At 41.3% G+C, this 9,723-nt stretch overlaps 1 long non-coding RNA gene across 1 annotated transcript in view; it reads left to right on the forward strand.

Annotated features, from left to right (window-relative positions):
* Nucleotides 1-9,470, forward strand: part of LOC310745641 — a 32,235-nt gene extending 22,765 nt beyond the window's left edge. The window contains exon 3 of the long non-coding RNA XR_014540264.1: nt 9,419-9,470. This is a non-coding gene — a long non-coding RNA (uncharacterized lncRNA). The remainder of the gene's footprint in view (nt 1-9,418) is intronic.
* The last annotated feature ends 253 nt before the right edge of the window (nt 9,471-9,723 follow it).

Consider the following 9,723-nt stretch of genomic DNA (forward strand, 5'->3'; position numbering starts at 1 on the left):
TTTTAAATTTCTCTTTCATGCTATTTCATGCTGTTTATTAGAACAAAAGTGGGGAAGGGCGATATATTGCAATCATGCAGTGGTATAATTTATTGCAAAAGCCTCAGACAAGAAACCTCTGTCAGTCATATCTTAATAATGGTTTCAGGAGGAATAAATTAAGAAAAGCTTCCCACAAATTCAGAGGTGTTTTCCCCACCCTTCCCTGTAGACTCAGAGCATGCTCATCGGACCAACTTTGGTTCAATAGGCTTGGCTGTCTTCCATATAGCCATTGGGGAGTTGTATACCTATCTCAGTTTCTGCTGTGGTAAATTGCTGGGAGATAGAGTAGGGGAAAGGTCAGAGACTGAGTAGTTTAATTAATCTTGTCTCAATATTCTTAATTGGTGCCAACTTTTAAAAGCTTGCAAGGCCTCCACAATAAACATTCGTGGATATGGAGTCTGTGCAACAGAGCTTTTTACACATGGCTTGAATAGATACGGTATGTCAACTTTCCCCAACTTGCCCACCAGAGGTTGTGGAACTCCAGCCTCCATCAGCCCAGCTAGCATGAGAGTATTGGTCTGAAACTTCCAGGAAGTTTGCTATATATATCATGCTCCAGAAACCATTGTGGAAGACTTCCAAAAGTTGTTATTCCTAGCCTAGAGAATGTTCATAGCTGGGGGTTTCCCCCCACAATGAACTAAAGGGGGCTTGATGAAGAAATCACTGACTGAGGTATGTACGCACACTCCATTTTTACTTCTGTGGGTCTTCATTTACCTCTGAGTTTTGGCTGTGAAAGCAGGATGAAAGTTAGACTAGTCAAGCAGCCTGTTTCCCAACACCACCACCATAATTTTTCCAACCCATTTAAAAGCATAGTGCCCATTCACTCACTCACTCACTCGCTATTCACAGAAAGTACTTGTAGGAAAGAGGGAGTGTCACAAGAAAAAGCTTTGACTTTTCCAGTTTTTTATAACCAAGGTAAAATCATCTAGTACGAAAGCCCCTGGACTATTTGTCTGAATGTTGGCGAGTTGTTTACCTTTATGTCTGCAGTTTTGAAATCATTGCCTTCAATTAAATAACTAAGGGAAAGAATGTGATTCCTGTTTTCCTACCCCAAAATGGTAAAATCTGGGCTTGTGGGTAAACCGCTATACCTATCTACTCTGGAGGGGCTCATTTGCCTGAAGACTTCATCCACTTTTGTACAAAGAGTGGGGAGTTATGGTGATTTAAAAATTCTCAACAGATCAAATTTGGAACCAAGTAACAAATCAAATTGGAACACCAAAAAGCAGATCCAAAATAGATTGAATTACAGATAGAAGATAAACCTTTTTGTCACGGCGCACCTCTGTTACATCCCCAGTTCCAGTAAATATATGAAAAGGACAAAGGGGATGAGTGTGCTGGTTCCATCCCCTGTGGTTGTTCTCATCACCTTCCAATTTGTGTTGCTGGGAACCTCCTGAATTTTCCATGCACTAAAGAACCCTGATTTCCCACAAGTTCAGAAGGCTCCCTCGTCCTGACTTTCACCTTCCTCATGGGGGAAGGTGATCAGAACGGCGATGGGGAGGTGGTAGCGATCAAGCTCATCCACACTGTCCCCTTTTACATGTTTATTTTAACCAGCAATGCAATACAATGTAGTGTCCTTCCAAGAGAGACACTGTAAGGGGAAATGACAGCAGCTAGGTTGCCAAGAAGAATTCTGATGCTTCCCGCAGCAGCACCAAAACTATGCAAGAAAGAAATAAAGTCATTGCAACTTTTGCTGGCAAGCCATGAGACCCCAGGAAACTGCTACAACTCCCCCCCCCAAAAAATGTACAAGGAAGCTTTGCCCCTCTGCCCTTTTGCCCACCCCAACCACTTATTGTCACCACAAAGCTCCATGGAAACCTGTGCTGAAATATCTATAAATTCTCATTTTTTTTGCTGCGACAGATTGCAAGCTTCAGAATAAGCTGCTGCAAGAGAAAGAGTTAATTTTCTCTAATAATGTATTTTATTCATGCTAATTCTTTTGTATCTTGGACTTGGGAGGACTTATTACTTAAAAGGTTTTGCGGTAAAAGATTTTGGCATCACCTCAGAAAACACTTGGAAATTTGAACTGCTAAATATTCTCGTAATGGTCTGAGATCTCATTCACAGACACACAAGCCCAACACATTTTTTGCTTAGTGAAGGTCAGGATGATTTTTTATTTTTTTATTAATCCGAGAAGAGAGCCCATCTGCAATTTTCTTATATACCGACGTACGAGGATACAACAGCAAAGCTGCCAGCATGTCAATTCAATGAGATTGCCAAGGAGCCAGATGCTCGTGTCAGAAGAACATGTTCCATAGCTTGGCATCTGGGTTGTCTTATTGCCCTCCAAGAAGCAAGAGAAGGAGGAGTGATAAGATATGCAAAAATGAATAAAATGACAAGCAGTGTCTCTGCTTTATGCCAGGACATGCACGCACACACCACTGTTTCTCTTTTACAAATATTCAGGTATACTTCAACAGCATCATTTTAACAAAAAAGGAACAGTTTAGAAAGTCATGGCTGACAAAATCAACTCCATAACTCTTATTCAGAAATTAAACGATATAGAAAGTGGCTTTGTTGGATGTTGTATTGGAGTGGATGATACAAATATTGTTTATATTTAGCAGACAGACGAAGAATCAAAAGTCCCTTACCTTCTGATTCCCCTCCTCTCTTTTAACTTCTTTTCTTTTTATTTCTATTTCTATTTCTCTTTATTTCTATTTCTCTTTCTCTTTCTTTATTCTTCCCCACCACTTCTATTTATGTTTTTATCATATTTAGATCAAAGTCTTAGTTTGGACAAAAGAAGAGGAAAATATATTTGATATTAAGTTTTGTATTTAAGGAAAAAGCTCTTCCCCTGGTATGAAAAAGAAACCCGTTCAGTGCTAGGTGAGCTTCCTTAGTCTGAGTGATGCACCTGAAAAAAAAGGCCTCACCTCAGTAGATGGAGAATCAAAATAATACCTTCTGAAGAAGAGAGCAGTAATGAAGTAGAAACAATAGGGAGCTATTGTCCTCAAGGTAATGTAGTCCCAAACCATATGACACCAGCCATTGGCCCAATCAGACCAGCAGGACTCTAGCCATGACCATTCCCCCAGCAACACCTTGCATCCCTATGCCACAACAACACTAGCCTGCTTCCAACTTCTGTCCCAGCACCACTCACAGGCTATTTCTGGCATATTCTTTCCCTTGCCATCTCTTCCTAAAACCAAGTGAAGCACAGGAAATGCATCACCCACTACTCTCAACCCTTACTAGACTTGAAGAGGGGAGGGACACATGGCCCTCCCACCAACACCAGCAACACACAAGCACGTATTTCCTCAAACCATGTCCCTGAATAATGTTTATTGTTCCTCTCCAAAGTTGGAGCAGCCATTGTATTCCCTCCAGAAGTTGTTAGACTACAGTTTTCTATTGGGGTGATGGGCATTGCGAGTTCAAAAATTCCTAGTCGGCACCGTGTTGGCTATTCCTGCTCCAAGGTGATATAGATAACTCGAAACCACCTGTTAAATATATTACAAATGTGTTTTAAATTAAGGCCACCTTCACCACAGCTCCAGGGAGGAGGCCTCAGAGCAACGTCCCAAGCAATCTCAAGAGAAGTTCATCTGACTTCAAACTCTTTGTGATTCTTCAGCATAGTGTTTGAAGTGAGGAACAAGAATACAAAACTGCCTCTAAGCTTTAAAGAGGAATATGTTCGTGAAGGAAATGTTCAAGAACTCATGACATGAGTTTAGTTCCAGTTAATCTATCAAAAGGAAGAAGAAAGGGAGGAAATGGAAACACACTGAATGTTGCTTCTGTGTCAGGAAATTTTAGAATTCTGAGATGCAAACTTGATTGGAGCCTCTTAAAACTTGAAGCTTCTTAAAGTTTTATATTTTATTAAATTAACAAGAATATTTACAGTTTCTTAACCATTTCCCTCTCCTATAAACACATGAACACCAACAATCCAACCAGCCAGCACACAACTTTTCAGCATAATATTTTTGTTAGCTATTAATTAACCAATGTATGTTTTTTGTCACGGGCATTAGCAAGGGCAAGAAAAATTTGGCATGATAGATCTTGTTAATTAGGACTTTATTTTTAAAACACCAATTGGGCATAAGAAAAAGAAATATCTGAATGAGCCCAAATTGAAGTGACAGTTGAGTTTTCACAGATGTTACAGTAATCCTAATTATAGAACATGAAAAAGTATACTGCCTAATATACTATCTGAACTTCATGAACAGTGAAATGTATTTTCAGTTATTTTCAATTATTTGTTCAGATTCCACACACACCTTGCCCCACTAGCGGAGAAAATAAATCATTTATCTTCTTAAGGCCTTTACGCCAAAATGCCATATTATGCAGAGGTAAGTTTCATTGAGTTCCACAGGCCTTAAACTCAAGGAAGTGGGTATAGCATTGCAGCCTTACATATAGAACACACCCTCCAACATTTCTCTGATGAAAATAGGGACATCCTATTCAATAATAACTATTATTATTATTATTATTATTATTATTATTATTATTATTATTACCATGCCCATTTGACAGGGTTGCCCCAGCCACCCTGGACAGCTTACAACATTATAAAAACATAATAAAACATTAAACCAGGCAGAGGGCCTTCTCGGTAGTGGCGCCCGCCCTGTGGAACATCCTCCCATCAGAAGTCAAGGAAATAAACAACTACCTGGTTTTTAGAAGGCATCTGAAGGCAGCCCTGTTTAGGGAGGTTTTTAATGTTTGATGGTTTATCGTGTTTTTAATATTCTGTTGGGAGCCGCCCAGAGCAGCTAGAGAAACCCAGCCAGATGGGTAGGGTATAAATATAGTATTATTATTATTATTAACATTAAAAAAAACTTCCCTATACAGGGCTGCCTTCAGAAGGCTTCTAAAGGTTGTATAGTTAGTTTCTATCTCCTCGGCTCAGGGGTTGCAGAACTTCCAACATTTCCCCAATGAAAATAGGGACATCCTAAGGAAAAGTGGGACATTCTGGGATCAGATCAGAAACTGGGGTGGCTTTTGTAAATCCAGAACTGTCCCTGGAAAATAGGAACACTTGGAGGTTCTGATAGAAATTTCAAACCTGTGCACATTTGTAAGACAGTAAATGCCATTGACCATTGTGGGAATGATTATTGTGCTGTGGATAGTTGGCTGTGGATTGAAGACTGTGGGGTGTATGGAAGCTGGAGATGTATGGAAGTGAGAGCAGGACCATAAAGAAGGCTGATCGCCGAAGAATTGATGCTTTGAATTATGGTGCTGGAGGAGACTCTTGAGAGTTCCATGGACTGCAAGAAGATCAAACGTATCCATTCTTAAGGAAATCAGCCCTGAGTGCTCACTAGAAGGACAGATCCTGAAGCTGAGGCTCCAATACTTTGGCCACCTCATGAGAAGAGAAGACTCCCTGGAAAAGACCCTGATGTTGGGAAAGATGGAGGGCACAAGGAGAAGGGGACGACAGAGGATGAGATGGTTGGACAGTGTTCTCGAAGCTACCAGCATGAGTTTGACCAAACTGCGGGAGGCAATGGAAGACAGGAGTGCCTGGTGTGCTCTGGTCCATGGGGTCATGAAGAGTCGGACACGACTAAATGACAGAAGAAGAAGAAGAAGAAGAAGAAGAAGAAGAAGAAGAAGAAGAAGAAGAAGGCGGCTGTGCAGTGGGCTGGAGCCTTGCTCCCAACACCACCATCATTGCAGGACTCGTGTGGGGCAGGGTGGTGGTGAGGTCAGGTGGTGAGGTCAGGGCTGCACATCTGTAGATATCAGTGTCTACCACAAGCCAGTGAAGATGATGACCCAAATGCAGAAGCTTCCTTCTGTGCTTATAGCCAATGTGGAAGTGCAGCAAAGTGGATTAATTAAAGTGAATTCCACAGCACCATCTTGAAACTTGTAAATCAGAAAATGAAGGAAGTCCTTAAAAAAAAAAATTAAAAACCCAAAATAGCATTTTGTTACAATATGACAGAACAAGTTATGGATAAATAAGGTGAGTTTTGCACTTTCTAAAGCTATCAAGACATTTAATGGCTGGTTCTTGACATTTCTCGCTACTTTTTTCCATGGGGGCTGGAAGGAGCTACTTGCAATGGCGCTGTCAATATTTCATATTGATCTTTATTACGGCCATTGGCCCATCACACGACAGCCTCCCATACCAACACAATGTACCCAAACCTCCAAATTTAAAACCGCCAAAAACTTACAAACAGCAGACAAGAACCAAAGCAAAATAAAAAACAAAGGACCAACATCATACATTACAATAAATTTGTAGCATAAACATCGCCCTCTGCTTATAAATTAGTAGAAGACTAATTTCCATGGTGATATCACCTAATTAGAACCTAAAACATAGATCATAGTTTAAAGGGATTATCCGAGCCGCACAGGAGTCCGTTTCTCTTCTTTAGGGATAGGACGCTGATCAAGAATCTGGCAACCATGAGTGATCTTAGGGGGTCATCATCATTTAATAGATATCTCAGTTTGGCTTCATTCGTATCATCGGCAATTCCCTTTAGATATTGAGCGAGAAACTTGCTCCTGGCCGATGAGTGAAGAGCACAGTCAAGAATTATGTGATGCAACGATTCCGGTGCCCCACAATTACAATCACATAAGAGCGATATCTGTCCATTGGAGAATCTATTTCTCAGCACGTTCGATGGGAAGGTGTTGAATCTTGCCTTTACAAAGGCATATCTATGAGCCGAAGAAGTCAAGGAATTCAAATAGTTTGGGAGCCTTAAGAGGGGTAATAAACCAAGGTTTAGAGGTGAGCAGGTACCATTGCCCAAGATCATTTTCTGCTGCAAGTCCATCTCCTCTAGTTTACAGGTTACTGTTCTTTTAGCTGGAACTATATCCTGCTCTAGTAATTTGGATGGGGAGATTCCCATTGCCGTAATTTTCAGTTGTAAATTTTTTACCCATGGGCTCTGGAAATCATCTCTCCACATACATTGTATCAAGTACAAGTTTGGGAGACTGTGCCATAGAGATAGCCAGTGACAAAGTATGTGCTTCCACAGAGCGTTTTCCAGGGATACAATATTAAGTTCTATGCGTAGCGCTGAATTACTTACACAGTTGGGCAGTTTCAATATCCCTCTTAAAAACTGATTTTGAATAACCTCTAAGTGAGATAAGTTGACAAAAGTCCCCCAAATTGAGATGGCATAAGCAATTGTCGGGATCACCTTGGCCTTGATGACTTTCAGCGCCGATGGGATATGAAGGGCCCCATCGGTGAAGAAAAATCGCAAGATCGCCAAGGAGATAGCTTTGGCTCTGTTTGTAACATAGGTTACATGGGCCTTCCATCTAAGGTTATGTTGTAACCAAACTCCCAAGTATTGGAATCTATAGACTTGTTCGATGACTCTCCCGTCAATTCTCCAATTATGGCGTTTCCGGCTCTTTGAGAAAACTAGGACTTTAGATTTTCCATAATTAATTGTAAGGGAATTTGCGTTACAATATGATCCAAAAACTTTTAAGGCCCTCATAAGACCTACTCTAGAAAAAGAAAGGATGACTGCGTCATCCGCATATAGTAACAAAGGGCAGCGATAAAGTGCTAGGCGTGGTGCGTGAATCTTTTCTTGCGGCGCTGTCAATATGTATTAGTTAGATGAAGTTAAAGTATTGCATCATATTCATGTCTCGATGCTAGGGCAGAATAGCCTTAGCCAAGGCTTTATTACTTTATATGAGTGGCATATTCTTATGAACCAAATGATTAGAACCACCTCATAGACACCTGTCTAGGGGGGAAAATCTATTCAAGAGTAATAAACACACAGCAAATATTTTCTAACCCAACCACACCCTAACTCACTGCCTTTTAGAGTTCATCTAAGGTTTGTGTTCAGTGTGCCAGCTGGCATATCTGTAGCTATAATAGGCTCTCGAAAGCACAAAGTACTCGGCATGTTTGCTCAGAAGTCTTGCTACATTCAGTGGGCCTTGCTCTCTAAGAAGGATCAGATAGAAGTTTGTTCAGTTAATGTGAACTTACCTGGTTTACATTTCTCAAACCATTGCATGAAGTGAATTGCAGCTATTCTTCAAAATTCACACTTCTGCAAATTATTCAATGCAATTATCCAGCCAAAAAACCCCCACATATTAGGGAAAGATGGGACGAGGAGATATATATTAGTTAGGGTGGGCATACAAAAGGTTCATCCTGTAGAGGAATATCTGCTTGCAAAAAAAAAGTTTATATTAGGCAAAATTGCATACAAATATGTCTGTGTTAGGAGGAATGACCATGAAAAATGTGCATGGCCTTTCATGCATTTTAAAAAAAAACTTAAAATGAGCAAACTGGTACAGAAATGAGGTTAATATTGGAAAAGTGAGAAACCGAGAAAAGCAGAAATTGACAGATTCATCCATTCCAAGATCAGTTTAGGATTGCCATCCTAGGAATTTGTTGGTTGTTGTAGTGAGGTTTAACATTTAATTTTTATGCACACATTCAGGGCAAAACTTTAGCTGGTGCATAATTCGGCGGCCAGGTTGCTCACTGAGACAAGACAATTAGAGCGTCTTACACTGATCCTGGTCCGACTGCACTGGCTGCCAATTAGTTTCCAGTGCTGGTTTTGACCTAGGTAAGGTAAAGGGACCCCTGACTGTTAGGTCCAGTCGTGGCCGACTCTGGGGTTGCGGCGCTCATCTTGCTTTACTGACCAAGGGAGCCGGCGTACAGCTTCCGGGTCATGTGGCCAGCATGACTAAGCTGCTTCTGGCGAACCAGAGCAGCGCATGGAAACGCCGTTACCTTCCCGCCGGAGCGATACCTATTTATCTACTTACACTTTGACGTGCTTTCGAACTGCTAGGTTGGCAGGAGCAGGGACCGAGCAATGGGAGCTCACCCCCTCACGGGGATTCGAACCGCCAACCTTCTGATCGGCAAGCCCTAGGCTCTGTGGTTTAACTCACAGCGCCACCCGCATCCCGGTTTTGACCTATAAAGCCTTAAATGGCTCTCTCCATGTGAACCTACCCAAACGCTGCAATCATCATGTGAGGCTCTTCCTTATGTGCCTCCTCCCCAAGAGGCCTGGAGGGTGGCAACACAAGAAGGGGCCTTTTCTGAGGCGGCTCCCTATTTGTGGAATACTCTCCCCAGGTAGGCTCACTTGGCATCATCATTACATGAATTTAGGTGCCAGGCAAAAAAAGTTTCTGTATAACTAGGCCTTTGGGTGACTAACATTCTATGGTCTTTTAAATGTTTGTGTGGGGTGGTAGTTATTTGTTTGTTCCTGCTTTTGTTTTTTATGCATTTTATGTTCTTATTTTGTATATTTAGGTTGTGAGCTGCCGTGTGATCTTTGGATGAAGGGTGGTCTGCCAAATTAATAAATGAATAAAATAAATAATAAAATCATAATAATTTTGTCTGAAATCATGAGCCCTACATATAGCTGCATGCAGGACACTTGCTCTGCCTTACAACCAAAAAGCTCGTCCTTGTGATTTCTCCTCTCTTGCTCTGACCATTTCGCTTGTACAGTGGTACCTCAGGTTAAGTACTTAATTCGTTCCGGAGGTCCGTTCTTAACCTGAAACTGTTCTTAACCTGAAGCACCACTTTAGCTAATGGGGCCTCCTGCT

Source organism: Podarcis filfolensis (assembly GCF_964270895.1).
Source record: "Podarcis filfolensis genome assembly, chromosome: 12".
Taxonomy (NCBI): Eukaryota; Metazoa; Chordata; class Lepidosauria; order Squamata; family Lacertidae; genus Podarcis; species Podarcis filfolensis.